This window comes from Podarcis liolepis (genome assembly GCF_965112155.1).
Source record: "Podarcis liolepis genome assembly, chromosome: 4".
NCBI classification, from domain to species: domain Eukaryota; kingdom Metazoa; phylum Chordata; class Lepidosauria; order Squamata; family Lacertidae; genus Podarcis; species Podarcis liolepis.
This window is the reverse complement of record NC_139558.1, coordinates 69045359-69061854: the sequence shown is the minus strand read 5'-3', so window position 1 is coordinate 69061854 and position 16496 is coordinate 69045359. Positions and strand designations below refer to the sequence as shown.

Genomic DNA, 16496 nt, shown 5'->3' with positions numbered 1-16496 from the left:
TGACAACCCAGCCCTGCTGCTTTTGGGTGCCTTCCTGCTCATCTTGCTTTCATTGAATTGTAGAGTTGGAAGGGACCCCAAGGGTCATCTAGTCTAACCCCTGCCATGCTGAGTGGCACCTTGGCTTTCTGCCCCCATCCTGCCCTAAAGTGGGTGTCACTGCAGCATTGGCAGCCACTGAAATCTACTTCCCAAGAGCCTCAAGGGAGGATTTCACCTTGTTCCCCCAAATACAGGCTTTCTTCTCCAGAACTGGATTCTAGACGGCCAACCTGAATTTCTTCTCCAAACCGAGTCTTGTAAAGACATAACGGATTTACAACCGCAGCCAATAAATGTCCACTCAGAAGAAAATCCCACTGACTTCAACGGACCTCCTTCCTAAGTAAGTGTGACCAGCACTGCAGTTTACTATTCGTATAACCCCTTGCCTTTTCCTGTAAGACCTATTGCAGTCGTTAAGAGTCGTCAACAGGCTCATCTCAGCTACCTGCCTATCTCCCATTCCCACCACCCTTCTGAGTAATACCCCTCCCCACCTTCTCACTATATAGAAGGATCTGGCAACTTCTGTTTCAGTGTATCTGAAGAAGTGTGCATGCACACGAAAGCTCATACCAAGAACTAACTTAGTTGGTCTTTAAGGTGCTACTGGAAGGAATTTTTTTATTTTGACTATGGCAGACCAACACGGCTACCTATCTGTTACTATTCGTATTACATCTTTATTCCAACTTTTCTCCAAGGAGCTCAAGATAGTGCAGGTGGTTGTTCCCTCTCCGCTTTATCCTCCCAAGAATCCTACCAGGTAGGATAGGCTGAGAGACAGCCACTGGCCCTAAACCTTCGGGGGCCAAAGTGCAATCAGATGCAGAGCGAAGTATTTGGAAGTATCCCCCCCCCCCCACACACTCCTTTTCCCCTTTCTCCCAGCTCGTTAGCTTTCCAGTGCTAGGAAAAATTATCTTTCTTCCTGACTCTGCGCGCGCGTCCCTCGCACCCCTCCTCTTTCGATCCTTCCCTCTCCCTGTTATCCCGGAGGGAACGAACCATTGTAGCCGGGAGGGGTGTGTGTGAGTTTGTGTGGCGGCGCTCTTCGGCTGGAGCTTGGATACCCTAATGGGCGGGACTGGCTTCGGCTGCGCGGGGAGGAATAGGAGCAGCAGCAGGAGGAGGAGGAGGAGGATCCTGTCGGGCTGAGGAAGGAGGCGGGAGGGGGGTGTCTCTCTTGGTAAGGCGCCCGCGATGGGAGTCTCCGGAGTGGCTGGGGAAAGCGAAGGATGCACAAAAGGCAGCAGCGCCAGGAGGTGAGTGAGACGCTGCCTGGAGCAACTGCTTTTGTCCCGCGCGCGTTTGGGTATCTGCGCGCCCGCGCGCGCAACGTGCGGGGAGAAGGAGCGCAGAAAGCGCGCAGCAGGCAGCTTGTGTGCCGGGCAGGGAGCGCTGCCTGAGAAAGGCAAGTCCGTCTCTCCGTCCGGAAGCTAAACAAAACCCAGGAGAGGATTGTAAACTTTGCCCTGAAGTTTTGTTTTTGGAGGGAATGCATCTGCGGAAAAGGCACCTACTTAACAACCCCAAACCTGTCTCTGTTGCCCACCAGGACTCCCTGCTCTTTTATGCTCCGTGGCAGACAGATTTGTTTTGTCTTTCATGGGGGAAGATTTACTGGTCGCTTTGCATGCATTTTAATCTTGCTGGGCTTTTTGCTTTTGCAAACTGTGGCGCGTTTGTTTTTCAACTTCTACAAATTTCTGCTAATGGGCTTGCTTAGATTAGGCTAAAAGCCTCTGCTGAGAAGAAACGGGGACAGCACAGCATTTGTTTTGTTTTTTTGAAAGTCCAGGGCACTGTTGACTTAATGTAAACTGTTCCCTTCCGCTGAGAATCATTCAGCAGAGCTTTGGTTAGGAACCCGCTGTAGCTGAAGGATTAGTGCTTGCCTTGAAAGAGACTTTGTACAAACACAGCTAGGCAGTTTCCTCTCACCCACTTGCTGTTTCCTCCTGTAGGGTTTCCCTCTTTTGTATGTTATCCCAGATGATTGTTGCCCTTTAAAAATGTCTCTTAAAGGAAGCTTTTTGTGTTCTGTTCTCTCTCTCTCTTTCTCTTCATAAGCCCAAAGACTTCATCTGTGCATTCACAAATAGGATCTGTTTGGTGATGCTCTCCTCAGTTTTGCATAGAGTTTTTCTAAGCAAATTAAGATGTGATTTTACTGCTCTTATTCAAGCAAAGTTCATTGGTTGTTGTCAGGAGAGCACAGGACAGAAGTTGAAACATGTGCTTCAGATCACATAATCCAGAACTTGAGCCTGGAAAATGATAGCTGTGTTTGTCTGTTACAGCAAACACACACACACACAAAGAGAGAGAGAGAGAGAGAGAGAGAGAGAGAGAGAGAGAGAGACGTCTTGTGGTGTCTTAAAGACTAACAGATTTATTGTGGCATAAGCTTTTGCGGACTCGTCAGACACACAAAGTGCTAGTCATGGTAGACTGTTTACGTATTTTAAATCTGTAGGATAATTTACCCTGAGATGCTTATGGAATGCTGAATCAAGTTTTCTCTAAGATGTCACTAGACTCTGTCATTTTTGTGATCAAAGTGTAACATGCTGAACTCACAATCAGGGTGGTCAAGAGTTGGATAGCCCCTTCACCGCAGTTTGGTCCAGTACATAGACTGAATGGTAGCCAACATAAGGTCTTTCCAATGTTACTGGATTCTATCTCCCATCAGGCCCAGCCAGTATGGGGTGAATGGCCAGGAATGATGGGAGCTGAAGTTCAACACCTGGAGAACAACGTGTTGGCTCTGCCTGGCATAGGTTGCTGAACTGTGATCTTCTGGACTGGAGTTTAAGTCTCAGTTGCGTCAAAAACACAGAATGTCTTTGGATAATACAGTCAGTGCTACCCTTATGTCAGGCATGGGGAACCTCTGGCCCACTGGATGTTGTTGGACACCAGGTAGCATAGCCAATGTTCTGGGAGGGGGAGAGCTGTGTCCCCATCTCTCCCTTAAGTGAGTGCACAGGTTCCTTGCACTGGCATTTTTGCTCTTCCGCTGCAACTTGAGCAAAATTGGAGGTCACACATACAGCATGCATATCTCTGTGCAAGTACTGTACAGAGAATGTGAGCACAGAGAGTTCTTTCACTTGCTAGTTAGCACTTCTAGTATCATCCAAAGTTGCCGTAGTGTGTGGTAAATCTCTGATCATCTTTTAAGCAGAAATAATGGAAACCCACTTCAAAGCTATTGTGAAGACAAGAAAGACTGCTAAATTCTTTACAGAACATAAAGGCTATGTGCATAGGTTGTATAGATGTAAGCAGTAACTTTCCTTAAGTTATACTCTAGTAGCAGTCTTCTGCAGGTGATGGATTTAGTGAAGTGCGTCACCTTCAATGAGTAGACCTTGGAATTCAAACATAATCACTGACTGACATGAGAGATCTGGTTGGGACTGGTTTACTATTATGGGAAGCAAGTTACAGAGTAGCGCCACCATCTAGATTCTGGTTCTTATGGTGATTAGCTATATGGGAGGTTAAGACTGTGCCTGCACCTCGGAATATTCTAAAGCTCATAATACAGCAGTTGCTTCTTCATAAAATTAGGGAACTGAATAAACGTTTTCAAGTTAGGAAAAACGTCAAGGTATGAATAGCTTTTCCAATTGGAGGGGTAGAATGCTGACTATGTTATAGACAATTTCAGAAGCTGAGCAGAAGGAAAGGAGGCTGCATGAATCTGAATTTATATTCCAGGAGCAGCAGGGATAAAATAATGGGTGGCAGACTCATTGGTTTAGCATAGGATCCCCTATTCCTTTAAGCTGCAACAGTCTGCTGAAACAAAGATACATTTGCAGGCTTTCAACCTGTGAAATAGACTTAATGTTTGCATGCTTTCAACTTGCTTTGCTGTACTACTTCCTTCTTGATAATTATGAGACATAATTAATTCTAATTAGTTTGGACTGATGCATTTTCTGTTTGATAAGGGATCTTGTTTGCCCTTGTGGTACAGGCTCCTATATAGTTTAGTTTGACTGGTCTTGCTGTGGTTCCCTGAACCACAAAACTACTGTGGAATGAAACCTCTTGGTGGTGGTTGGCCTCTGGACAGTGCAGCCTAATGCATTTATGACAATGTCACTCAAAAATCAAGGGGGAAACAAAGCATATTCAGCTTGCATTGCTTTTAAAATTGATTTAACTTTAGAAAAAGGCAAAGGGATCACTGACCTTACAAAGAAGGGCAATGTCTGCTGTTGGCAAAGGTCTTTTCACAGCTCACTGTGAGGTTTGGGAGATTCCAGGAAATCTAATGAGAATGAAAAATGCACTTGGTGAGAACACTTAGGAACATACGCATATTTTCACTGGAAATTCTAACCTGGGAACAGGTTGCCTGAAATTGAAAAAGGTAATATGGAAGGTAATATAGAACCCATAAAGATTCAGATGTTGCAGCTCTAAACCTCTATTGAAGTGATATACAGTTGTATCTTGGTTTTCGAACAGCTTAGTTCTCAAATGTTTTGGCTCCTGAACGTCGCAAACCCAGAAGTGACTGTTCCAGTTTGCAAACTATTTTTGGAAGCTGAACGTCTGATGGGGCTTCCATGGCTTCCGATTGGCTGCAGGAGCTTCCTGCAGCCAATCAGAAGCCACACTTTGGTTTCCTAACATTTTGGAAGTCAAATGGAGTTCCATAATGGATTCCATTCGACTTCCAAGGCACTAGGTTTCCAGAACTCTCTTAAGGTTTTCTCCTCTCACAGGGGTGGAAGGTATGTTGACTTGTATTATCTCTGAAGCAAGGGAGCTATGGACTCTTATCTCCTTCTCCCACTGAAACAGCAGTGGATCTTCCTATGGCATATAGAAGCCCTGAAGTACAAAATAAATGTCAAAAGCTAAGGTTGCAGAAGACTTCTACCCAATTTGGCATAAAGTTCTTTAGAAAGACCATGTGATGACAGTGGAACGATCTTCACCACCACCATTGCATAGTATCATACTTCAGTCATTGGCTGTAATAAAGAGATTGATAATATTACTTTGGCATGTACTGCGTGGACTTCTTTCTTCCCACCTGGGTGTCAAATTATCTGTCGTTTCTGCAACAGATTTGGAAGGCACTTTACAGATAGAATTCGCTAATCTCCAATCTGATGTTGATAACATATTTGAACCAAAGTCCTGGGATTATTTTCAGTTTGTTTCCCCCTTGACAGATTGCTTGGTAAGAGGGAGTATCCATACTAAATGCTTGCCCTTCCTGGGTGGTTAAAATACATGGGAAAGGCTGGACCTCTTATAACAAGAGTGATTTTTAGTTCATGAAGAGAATGGAAGTTTGCAACTGCTGAACACAGGGTTCATTTGGCTACTGTGTTAGAAATATTTACTTTATGTCAAAAAGCTCATTTTCATTCTGCCGCCTCCTTTGTGGGAAAATTGGGGAAATCGTTACAGCATGTAGTTGGCGTACAGTTCTAGGCATCTAGGCATTCTGCCTTGTCCTTTTTTCAATCCTGCTTCTAGCTTTGGGACACAGTTTGCTTCAGTTGTTTCAAGATCAAGTTAGGAAGTTTCTGACCACTCTGGACCATCTCACACTGTGGATGTCCAGATATTGATAAACCATAATCTTTATTTTGTGAGCACACAGGGGTTATCCTTGAATGCATGTGTGAGTTTCCTGGTTGATAACCTGTGGGATTCTTTAGTGATCATATCTGCACTTGTTGTTACCAGCTCTGTTTGTTGAAAGATAGCAAGCAGCCAAAGGTTCGGAGTAAAGTGTGGTAATACCACTCATCTCATTCTCCACTGCTCTAGGGGCAGAAACCTCTCTTCTGAATCACTGTCTGGGGTCAAGGTCAAATTATGACCTTGGAACTGAAGCCATACAATACAGAGGTGGTGGCACTGGGGATTTTAAATACTCATTTAACGTATGGCAAAGATGTGACCTAATACAACTATCCTTCTAGATGGATGGAACATGGGTGGCGCTGTGGTCTAAACCACTGAACCTCTTGGGCTTGCAGATCAGAAAGTTGGTGGTTTGATTCCCTGCAATGGAGTGAGCTCCCATTGCTCTGTCCCAGCTCCTGCCAACCTAGCAGTTTGAAAGCATGCGAGTGCAAGTAGATAAATAGGTCCCACTGTGGCGGGAAAGGTAAACGGCATTCCCATGCACTCTGGTTTCTGTTACGTTGCACCAGAAGTTGTTTAGTCATGCTGGCCACATGACCCAGAAAGCTGTCTGTGGACAAACGCCGGCTCCCTCGACCTGAAAGTGAGATGAGCGCCGTAACCCTATAGTCGCCTTTGACTGGACTTAACCGTCCAGGAGTCCTTTACCTTTACCTTACCTTCTAGATACTGTAAGCACTGTAGGAGGACCTTATTATTTGAGTTGGCTTATATCACTAGAACTATTTGTAGTGGTGGAATTTACCTTAAAGCTTTATATGCTTGGTAGATAATACCTGTGTGCTGGTTTTAGATGTGCTCCAAGCCTTTGAGATAGGATGGAATACAAGTCATGATTAATAAGAATAAATGTTCTTCAGTTTTAAAAAATGGATGTGAGTTTGAAAACTGAAGGGAAACTATTTTATAGAAATATATGGCTACTGTCTGCTAAAAGCAATTTGTACTGGGATTGTCTTATTAACATTCTGTAGCACTCAGACGTTCTTGAGTAAGTACCTTCATAATTACAGTATGTTATGTTAACTGCTGCTTGCCACTTCCATCACTGATGAGGTTTACTTCACATTTGGCAACACTGATGCTGTAGTTCTTGCTCTTATTAAAATGCTTTGACCATATGGAGCTATGAAGCAGTCAAACATGTTCTAGCTATTGCCTCGAATACATTGTCAGCATATGACATTAGGGAGAGAAAAACGAAGAGGAGGTGCTAGTTGGATCCAAGTATAGATAACTATTGGGACACGGGTGGCGCTGTGGGTTAAACCACAGAGCCTAGGACTTGCCGATCAGAAGGTCGGCGGTTCAAATCCCCGCGACAGGGTGAGCTCCCATTGCTCGGTCCCTGCTCCTGCCCACCTAGCAGTTTGAAAGCATGTCAAAGTGCAAGTAGATAAATAGGTACCGCTCCGGTGGGAAGGTAAACGGCGTTTTCGTGCAGTGCTCTGGTTCACCAGAAGCGGCTTAGTCCTGATGGCCACATGACCCGGAAGCTGTACGCCGGCTCCCTCGGCCAATAAAGTGAGATGATTGCTGCAACCCCAGAGTCGGCCACAACTGGACCTAATGGTCAGGGGTCCCTTTACCTTTTATAGATAACTATTATGAGTTAAAAAAAAGATGGAATAAGGCTGCAGTCGTAGGCACACTTACATGGATGAACTGAGCAGGGTTTTCTGGAGAAATGTGTAGGATCAGGCTGCATGTTTTGAGCAGGTTCTTCAGAGAAAACCAATTACTGAATGTTTTGTGTAGGGAAAGAATAAATTGATAATCATACTAGCATTCAAAACAGGATTATTTTTAAAACAAGATGGCAAAAGTAAAAAAGAGGAGATGAGGACGAAGAAGTAATAGTTACAAGGACTAAAAGAGCAAGAGCAATTAGAAGCCCCAAATGCATTTTGTTATGCTCTTATTCTTCCTGTATGTTTTATTTCCATTGTTGTGCCAGTGAAGTAAATACAGAACTGCATGTGAGTGCCGGTTGTCTCTTTTCTGAGGATCCTGCAGTGACAGGAATGGTGATATATACTACTCTCTGGTACTTCATGTGTTCTTTCAGGGATCAGGAATCTTAAGCCTGCTTCTGGACAGCTTTAATACAGTTCCGTCTGCTTCCCAGCATCCAGAGTTAGTTTGCCTTAAGCCAAAAACAACACTTTTATAATGTTCATTGCATGGGGACAGGGTCCACTCATTGAGATTTGAGGTTTCTTGGACTGAAAGGCCATTGTTCTAAATTTCACTCGAAATGAAATGATTTCCTTGCCATATGGTCAGAGTGTATGGTTTTTAAGCCTCCCCTCCTCCGATATTATTAACCTTTTAAATGAGGTCCCAGCACTGTGGCTCAGTGGTAGTGCATCGGCTTTGCTTGCAGAAGATGCCAGGTTCTTCAGAATATCCTGGTAAGGCTGGGAAGGATTCCATCTGAAAACCAGGAGAAAAAGAACAAAATGAGAATATAAAAGCTAGGTTGATTGGCTTATACAATCTTGAATCCATTTGTTTCGTTTTTGCTGGAAGCTCCCATTCATCCTGATGCACCCATGAGATCTACAGCTTTGCCTACAAAACCAGCAAAGTGAAAGACTAGCACATTTGCTTTGCTCATATGTATGAAGTATTGTCCTTAGTTAGCATAAACATATATACATAGATTTAGACAGATGATAGTCAGTGGGTGAAGGATGTTATGCAACGATAGGTGTGTCCTGCTGCAATTGACAGTCAAATGCAAACAAGGTGATGCGAAAAGGGGAAATGGCAAATGAGTAGGAAGCCCTCTCGACTTGTAAAGAACCTTCAAAACAAGATGAGTCATTGACATAAACACTGGATAAGGAGGAATTCCTTTCTGGAGAGAGCTTTCTGCTCTCAGGCTCTGTCCACTCCCCGTTTGATAGGTGTCAGGTCTGCAAATGAATTCCAGCTCAGCAGTGGCTGGTAGGTGGAAGCCCACTAACGCAGGGGTGGAGAGCCTCAGGGCCAACAAGCCTCTCTTATCTGGCCCTTGGAATCCTCCCCAGGCCACATCCCCTATTGGTCCTGCTTTGTGTCCTGGTTTTGTCTGGTTGGAATGTGTCCTTGAATTCTGACAAAAACACTGTGATTCCCTAAATGGAGAACAGAGAGGGGTGTGTGAAACTCAGTGTCCTGTACAAAGGTAAAATCTGCAACAGTTGCTCAGCTGCATTTGTCACCTGCTGCTGGCATTTGGCCCTAGAAGGGAATGTGGCTGCCAAGCTGAAGAAGGTCGTATCCCTCAGTTTCTCTGTTGAAAATAAAATAAAAAACAATTCATCTCATCATACTCATACCCTTCAATAAAGTGTTGGATATAGGCTGCAATTTTAAACACACATCCAAGTGAGATACATTTTATTGTAGCTGGGATTATATATTACTCTTGTATAAACTGCCCTGGGATTGAAAATGTCCTATAACTACCTCAATTAAAATCAAATCAAATCTTTCCATTAAATAGAGGGAGGCTTACTTCCACGAATGATCTGCATGAAAAGCAGTGCAACTTATTTGCAAGTAAGCATAACAATGATAAATCAGACTGTATGGACTTTGCATTTCAGATGTATGAGCTTCTTGAAAAGGATAATGTGAGCACTAACCTCAGCTGTGGAACTTCTAATTTTTCTCCCAAGAATACTAATAGTAGATTTCTAAACAGACTTAACAGCAGAGCTATCTGATGATGACTGTAAACCAAATCAAACAACGATACCCTTCCTTTCAAAGTAGAATTGGTTGGGTTTTGTATCAAGCCAGCAAAACCTTTCTGATCTGTACGTGTGTATCCTACCTATGTACATCCTGAAGACAGCCTTAAAAAATATTTTTCCAATAGATGTGGTCACCAAAAGTGTAGATTATCTAGCAAACTACTGTAATACTACACGTTTGTTAAAAGATGCTGCTCTTGCAGTGTTCCACATGATTTCCTCTGAGGAAAAGAAAAAGTCATAAGAGCTTCCTCTGCCAGTCTTTTCCCACATTTGTAGTGTTACAAGGGCAGTACTTTCCAGTGGTAAATTGTGGTTTATATGTCAAGTTCTTTCTATAACTCTTCTGTGACACTAACCCCCACCAGAAAGTTTAACATGCAACAGTCTGATAGACACCATATCATCTTACTTCATTAATACATATACCCCAAATACAACCTCAATGAATATTCAGGTTCATTGGATGATACCAATTTCTAGTCTAGTGAGAGAAGAAGAGAAATGTATTTCTATCCACCTTCTCTACACCATGCCTGATTATATATAGCTGTACATGCCCCCCCCCACCTTACTTGCCTTTTCTCTGAACTGAAAAGCTCCAGGTTTTTTAACATCACCTCACCTCACTACTTGAGTTGCTGCAGGCCATTGTTCATTGTTGAATATTACTTCATTTGATATAAGTTGCTTATTTTAAAGTTATGTTTTATTATCACATTTTGTATTGGATTAGATTGTTATAAGGTGTACATTCTTTGTTTCTTCAGCTTGTAAACCGCCTTAGGTATTGTAAAAATAGAAAGACGGTATTCAAATTAAAAGTGATGGTGCTGCTGCTGTTGCTGATTTCGGATGCCCTTTCCTGCCCCTTTTCCAGCTCTACAATACCCTCTTTGAGGTGCAGTATTCCAAGTGTTCTCACAGCATATATTTGTATAATGGCATTATGGCAATGACAGTTTTATTTATTTTCAATTCCTTTCCTTTCAATTCCTTTCCATTTTCATAGCAGCTTCCCAGTGGGTCAACACTTTAATCAAACTATCTATGGTTGGCCCTAAGATCTCATTTGTGGTCAGTCACTGCCAGTTCAGACCCCAAGAGCATATATAGTCATACCTCGTGTTACGTTTGCTTCACGTTGCGGCTTTACAGGTTACGAACGCGGAAAACCTGGAAGTGTTTACTTCTGGGTTCGCCGCAGGCGTAGAAGTGATCTGCACGCTTCTCTCATGCGCAGAAGCACTCTATCGCGCTTCGCGCATGCGCAGTAGCAGCACTCTACTTATAGACTTTTTGGGGTGCAAACGGCACCCCGAAACAGATCACGTTCGTAAGTAGAGGTACCACTGTATGTGAAATTAGAAATGTTTACCCCAATGTGTATCACTTGACACTTCTTTCATTGAGTTTGCCATTTTCATACCCCTTAACACAGTTTGGATACATCCTTTGGAAACTCCCCATGACCCAACCCTCCATTAACCACCTCAAATAATGTGGTATAATCAGCAAACTTGGCCAGCTTACTTCTGACTCCAGGTATTTTTATGAACAAGTTAAAAAGCACAGATCCCAGTCCTGATCCTGGGGGGACTCCGTTTTTTTGTTAATCTTTCCATTGTGAGAACAGTTCATTTCTTCTTCTGCCTCCTTATATCATGACTCCTCTAGCAGTCTTTGGTGTCGTACTGTACCAAAAGCTTTTTGAAAGTCCAGTTAACCTCATCCACATGCTTACTGAAAAAGCTAACTCCAAGAGGTGAGTTAGAAATGATAAATTTGTGGAGGCCATGCTGGCTCTTCATCAATACTTCTTCTTCTTCTATGTGCTTTCCACCAGTGTTCCTAGAACATACATTAAGTTCAGATAATTTCCCATATCCTCCCTGAATCCCTTATTTAAAATTGGTGTTACATTGACCTCTTCTTGGTGCTCAGATAAAGAAGCCACCGATAGGGACCAGTTGCAGGGGGTCGGGTATTATTTTTGTTTCTTTTTTTAAAAAGAGCAGCAATTACATATTTAAGTTCTTTAAGAGCTGTTGGGTGTATGCCATCTGGACCCTGCAATGTGTTCATTTCAAATCTGTGATGTGGCTGCTGTTTGCCTCAGTTCCTCAGACTCCCTCAGAAAGCCCCTTCAGCCACAGGATCTGCCCTCCATCTTCCAAAGTAGAATAAGACCTTAAATGGTAATAGTAGCTTTCAAATGTTTGTGTGTCTCGAACAGTTTTATTTTCACCTGGAATAGTTTTGAAAAGAATAACGGTATTGGGACAATTAAAAAAAAATTCCAGTGTATTAATAATAAATTGTTTGGCCATGAGAGAAATGCATAAAACAGGATCCACACAGATTTGATGCATTGCTTTGACTTTTTAAATGGCTCTGACAATGTTGTAAAAGTGTACTTCTCTGGGGGAAGGGTTAATCTGAAACATCTGGATCACCAAGGTTTTTCTTCTTCTTCTTTTTTTGCTGAAATACATATTGCTGGATGTGTCCTTAAACTCTCTCACTGCCAAATTCTCTCTTAGTTCAGGATTTCAGAACTTAGTAGCTGTCAAATGTGTCAAAACACAGCCTCTGAGTAAGTGATCTGTAGAACAGATGCCACAAATTGGTAGTCCTGAATCAGATTACAGATTTTGTAGTTGCAAATTTGGGACGCTCACCTTTTCCCCGCAACTTTAGAAAAGGGACCTTTGTTCTGTGTTATCATTCTGATCGCATGATTTGATTTTGATGGTAAATATGTGAAAAGCTTGCGTGACGTTTCTGTGATCATAAAATTCATTTTGGGAGGCAGAAATGCATATTGCAATTAGACTTGTGAAATGTTCAGATGTGTGCCATATGGGGAATTTTTGGCCTTTCTATCATCGTCAGCTCTTTCTGGCATCACAGTTGCATTTATTATGTTCTTTGTTTCTAAGGTATAAAACTTGGCTTTCTGCTGTTCGGATGTGAATATGCCGCATTTTGCTTATTAAGTGAAGATAAGGTTCCTTAGGGACGCGGGTGGCACTGTGGGTAAAACCTCAGCGCCTAGGACTTGCCGATCGCATGGTCGGCAGTTTGAATCCCCGCGGCGGGAGTGCGCTCCCGTCGTTCGGTCCCAGCGTCTGCCAACCTAGCAGTTCGAAAGCACCTCCGGGTGCAAGTAGATAAATAGTGACCGCTTACCAGCGGGAAGGTAAACGGCGTTCCGTGTGCTGCGCTAACTCACCAGATGCAGCTTGTCACGCTGGCCACATGACCCGGAAGTGTCTGCGGACAGCGCTGGCTCCCGGCCTATAGAGTGATATGAGCGCACAACCCTAGAGTCTGGCAAGACTAGCCCGTACGGGAAGGGGTACCTTTACCTTTAAGCTTCCTAAGAAAAAGAAGTTTAATGAACTAAAAGTTTTGCAGAATACGGTATCAAATACACCACGATTCAAGGAGGGGCAGTAAATAGACCTGCACTGACACAACTGTTATTTTCACAGAGAAGTTCATTTCCCTTAAGTTCTGTTTTATAAAGCAGGGAGGGAAAACTTTCAGCCCTGCAGAAGTTGTTGGACTCTAAATCCCATCAGCCCCAGCCAGCATGGCCAACAGTCAGAGATGGGAGGAGCTGTTCAACAACATCAGGAGGGTCATACTTTACCATCCCTGTCATGAAATGTTTAGTTTCTCATTGAGGAAAGGTTTTTTTGTGTTGTAATTTTTGAGTCCAAGATCTAAAAGAAAAAGCAAAGAAGGCCCTTCAACATGATTTGTTGCTGCTTGCTTCCTCCAACCAAATTGTTGTCCATTCCCTCTTGACTGCATCTCCTACTCTTGAAAGAAAATAACTTCACAGCTACATATCACTTTCAGTACATATATATGAATTAAGAGTACAACTTAATGGCTTGGATCCTGAATTCCTTTCCATGGACCTAACAGGGCTCTGTTAACAGACTCTACGCATTTCTCTGTGTACCCTGAAAACATGAAACAGGGTTGGGGGAATCTTCTGAACAGAATGACATTATGTTATGGGGGTGCTTCAACAGAAATAGGTAATGGGGAGCATTCTCTTTTCACAAGCAGAACTAATTTCACTTGCCCAACACTGAACTTCTGATCCTATGATGCTAGTAATAATGTGAATTTTAAAGTTTTAATTTTGATTAATCGATGTTATCTTTCTCTCATTCTGCGAAGTATTTGTAACGAAACACTTTCTTTCCCAACAATTCCTTTCCTTTCAGTGCACGAAGGAAATGGGTCGAGTTATGTTAGTTTTGTTCTCAGAGTGTTGTTACTGTACTCACAGGTGTGAAGAGTGGGGAAGCTGAGGAGAGAAAATATGGATTTAACTTGTTTAAAATATTTTAAGCGTAGCTAAACCTTTAATTTAGCATAGCTAAACCTTGAATTATGGTGCTGGAGGAGACTCTTGAGAGTCCCATGGACTGCAAGAAGATCAAACCTATTCATTCTTAAGGAAATCAGCCCTAAGTGCTCATTGGAAGGACAGATCCTGAAGCTGAGGCTCCAGTACTTTAGCCTCCTCATGAGAAGACTCCCTGGAAAAGACCCTGATGTTGGGAAAGATGGAGGGCACAAGGAGAAGGGGACGACAGAGGAAGAGATGGTTGGACAATGTTCTCGAAGCTACCAACATGAGTCTGACCAAACTGCGGGAGGCAGTGGAAGGCAGGAGTGCCCGGCGTGCTCTGGTCCATGGGGTCACAAAGAGTCGGACACGACTCTACAACTAAACAACAACAACAAACATTTAATGAGATTTTAAATCAAGGTTAAAAGCCAGTGTTGATCTGATACTGCAATCCAGACCTGGCTTTACACTCCCGTTGGCGTCTGCCTGCGACTCTGTTTGTGCGGAGCTCCCTATTCTGCATTGCTGCGGCAGGTAGAAGTTTCGTGGGTGGCATCTCACAGATGTGGTGAAATGTGGTCCTGGACAGACAGGCAGTGTCTTATACGGCACAGTGTGGGAAGTCAAACTAGGACTGAAGCACACGTAAGGTCTGCATTAGTGCGTTTTGCTAGGGCTGCTGTATAATCAGTTTTGCAAAAAAAGGAGTTAACATTAATCCAGGGCAGTCCTTGGCATTCATGAAACAGCTGCTGCTGGTGGCCCTGACAGAGGGCATTCCCAGGCGCAGAGAGGCTGTGTTGGCCCAGGATCACATGACTGCATAGGCCTGGGTTCAGTTCCAGAGCCTGCTCTGGAATGGTGCATCAGTTTGCCTGCCCCTGACCTGTGTGAGTTGATGGGCTGCTAAGTCCTGCTGCCACTTGTCCGGAGTTCAAAATGTGCCCAAAGCGGCTGCTCTTTCTTTCAGACAAATTCTTAGTGAGGCTAAACTACTTCACAGATTTTCTACATTGTACATTTACCTTCTGATTTTTAGTCAGGACAGATTAAGTCTTTTTTTTTTTTTTTTTTTTTGCATCTCATGCACAGTTAATTTATTATCAAAACAAAAAAATTCCTTCCAGTAGCACCTTAAAGACCAACTAAGTTAGTTCTTGGTATGAGCTTTCGTGTGCAAGCACACTTCTTCAGATACACATCACATTAATTTATTATGAGATTGGAATGATTTTGGTTTACTCAGCATGTTAGCATACTTGTCCAAATATAATGATGATTGTCCTTTTCCCTCTCAGATGAAAATGTTAGGGTTGAAAGCTGTCAAATGCTGTGAGGTAAACTGGTGCAGAAGCGATTTTTTAAAATATATTTTTTTAAAAAAGGAGTATTTTGTGGAGAGAACCTTGTCAGTCAGAGGAAACAGTGATACAAAATGGCAAGAGAGTACAAATAATAAAACCGTTGTATGGAGTTTTCTGCATTTGATTTTTAGAGGGCTCCATTTGGAGAAATATCCAACAATAAATGCTATACAAAATAAGATCCTGCATTTTTAACAGAGGGATGAGTAACATTTGATATCTTGCCTGTTTTCAGCAATATTTCTTTATTTTTTTTCATAATAAAATGTTTCAAGAGTAACACATGAAATGATTTAAACAGAAAATGTTACCAGCAGGAGCTAAAACAAAACAAAACAAAAAGGATAATAAAATGTTCCACAAATCTATTGACAAGCTGGAATGTGTTCAGAAGGGGGTGACCAAGATGATCAAGGGTTTGGAGACTAAGCCTTATGAGGAACGGTTGAGAGAGTTGGGTACGTTTAGTGGGCTAAGAGAAGACTGAGAGGACATATTATAGTTGTCTTTGGATACTTGAAGACCACAGGAGTGATGGGGGGACATTTCTGCCTAAGAGCAATGACACATTATCAAGTCCTGTCACTCTGGGGAAGTGGAAGTGTGGAAGGTGGAAGGAACTCCCCAAGTTGGCCATTGTGTGGTATTCAGTATTATTCGGTGTAGACGCAATGAAATTAAGGAACATGACTAAGTTAGATACATTGATTTCATTGAGTCAACTCTTAAGGAAAAACTTAGCTGAAGGTATTTTGAAATACCTTTTCAAAAAGGTAGAGGGGGGGCACCACTGCAGCCCTTTGGCCACCTTATGTATATTTATTTTATTTTTAAAAAACAAATTTTGCTTTTGTGTTTCCCTACGTATTTTAAGCATATGCCATTAGAAATCTGCACAGAAGCAGGAAAAGGCACACTGGACTTTAATGGGTCCATTCATTTCTAATGCTCAGTGATCACCCCCCCTTTTTTTTTAGCGGGTGGAGAGCGTTCCACTGAAGCTTTCATACTGGAAACAGTTCCATTGGGCCTCATTGGCTTACTTGTCTGACCCTAAACTTCCTATTTTTGCATGCCACATTTTGAGATTCCTAAATAAGAACACAAGAACTTGATATTACCTTATAGAGAGCTAGGCCTTCAGTCCATGTAGCTCAATCCATTGTCTACCCTGACTTGTAGCAGCTATTCAGGGTTTCAGACAAGGAAACTGATGAATCTGGGATCTTGAGTTATGGCACTTCCCTATACAGTAGTACCTCAGGTTAAGAA

At 42.7% G+C, this 16496-nt stretch overlaps 1 protein-coding gene and 1 long non-coding RNA gene across 22 annotated transcripts in view; one reads left to right on the top strand and one right to left on the bottom strand.

Moving 5' to 3' along the window:
• Positions 1 to 1164: 1164 nt before the first annotated feature.
• LOC310704806 overlaps positions 1165 to 16496 on the bottom strand; it is a 31770-nt gene continuing 16438 nt past the window's right edge. The window contains exons 3-4 of the long non-coding RNA XR_014525026.1: positions 4754 to 8172; positions 1165 to 4694 (exon numbers count right to left, since the gene is read on the bottom strand). This is a non-coding gene — a long non-coding RNA (uncharacterized lncRNA). The remainder of the gene's footprint in view (positions 4695 to 4753; positions 8173 to 16496) is intronic.
• Positions 1217 to 16496, top strand: part of PHLDB2 (pleckstrin homology like domain family B member 2) — a 73877-nt gene continuing 58597 nt past the window's right edge. For 12 of the 21 annotated variants that reach the window (XM_083498552.1, XM_083498549.1, XM_083498548.1 and 9 more), the window contains exon 1: positions 1230 to 1307. The gene's annotated coding sequence lies outside the window, so the exon portion shown is untranslated. Of the gene's footprint in view, positions 1457 to 16496 lie in introns of all 21 variants that reach the window. The other 9 variants (XM_083498551.1, XM_083498556.1, XM_083498544.1 and 6 more) reach the window with 3 other exon arrangements.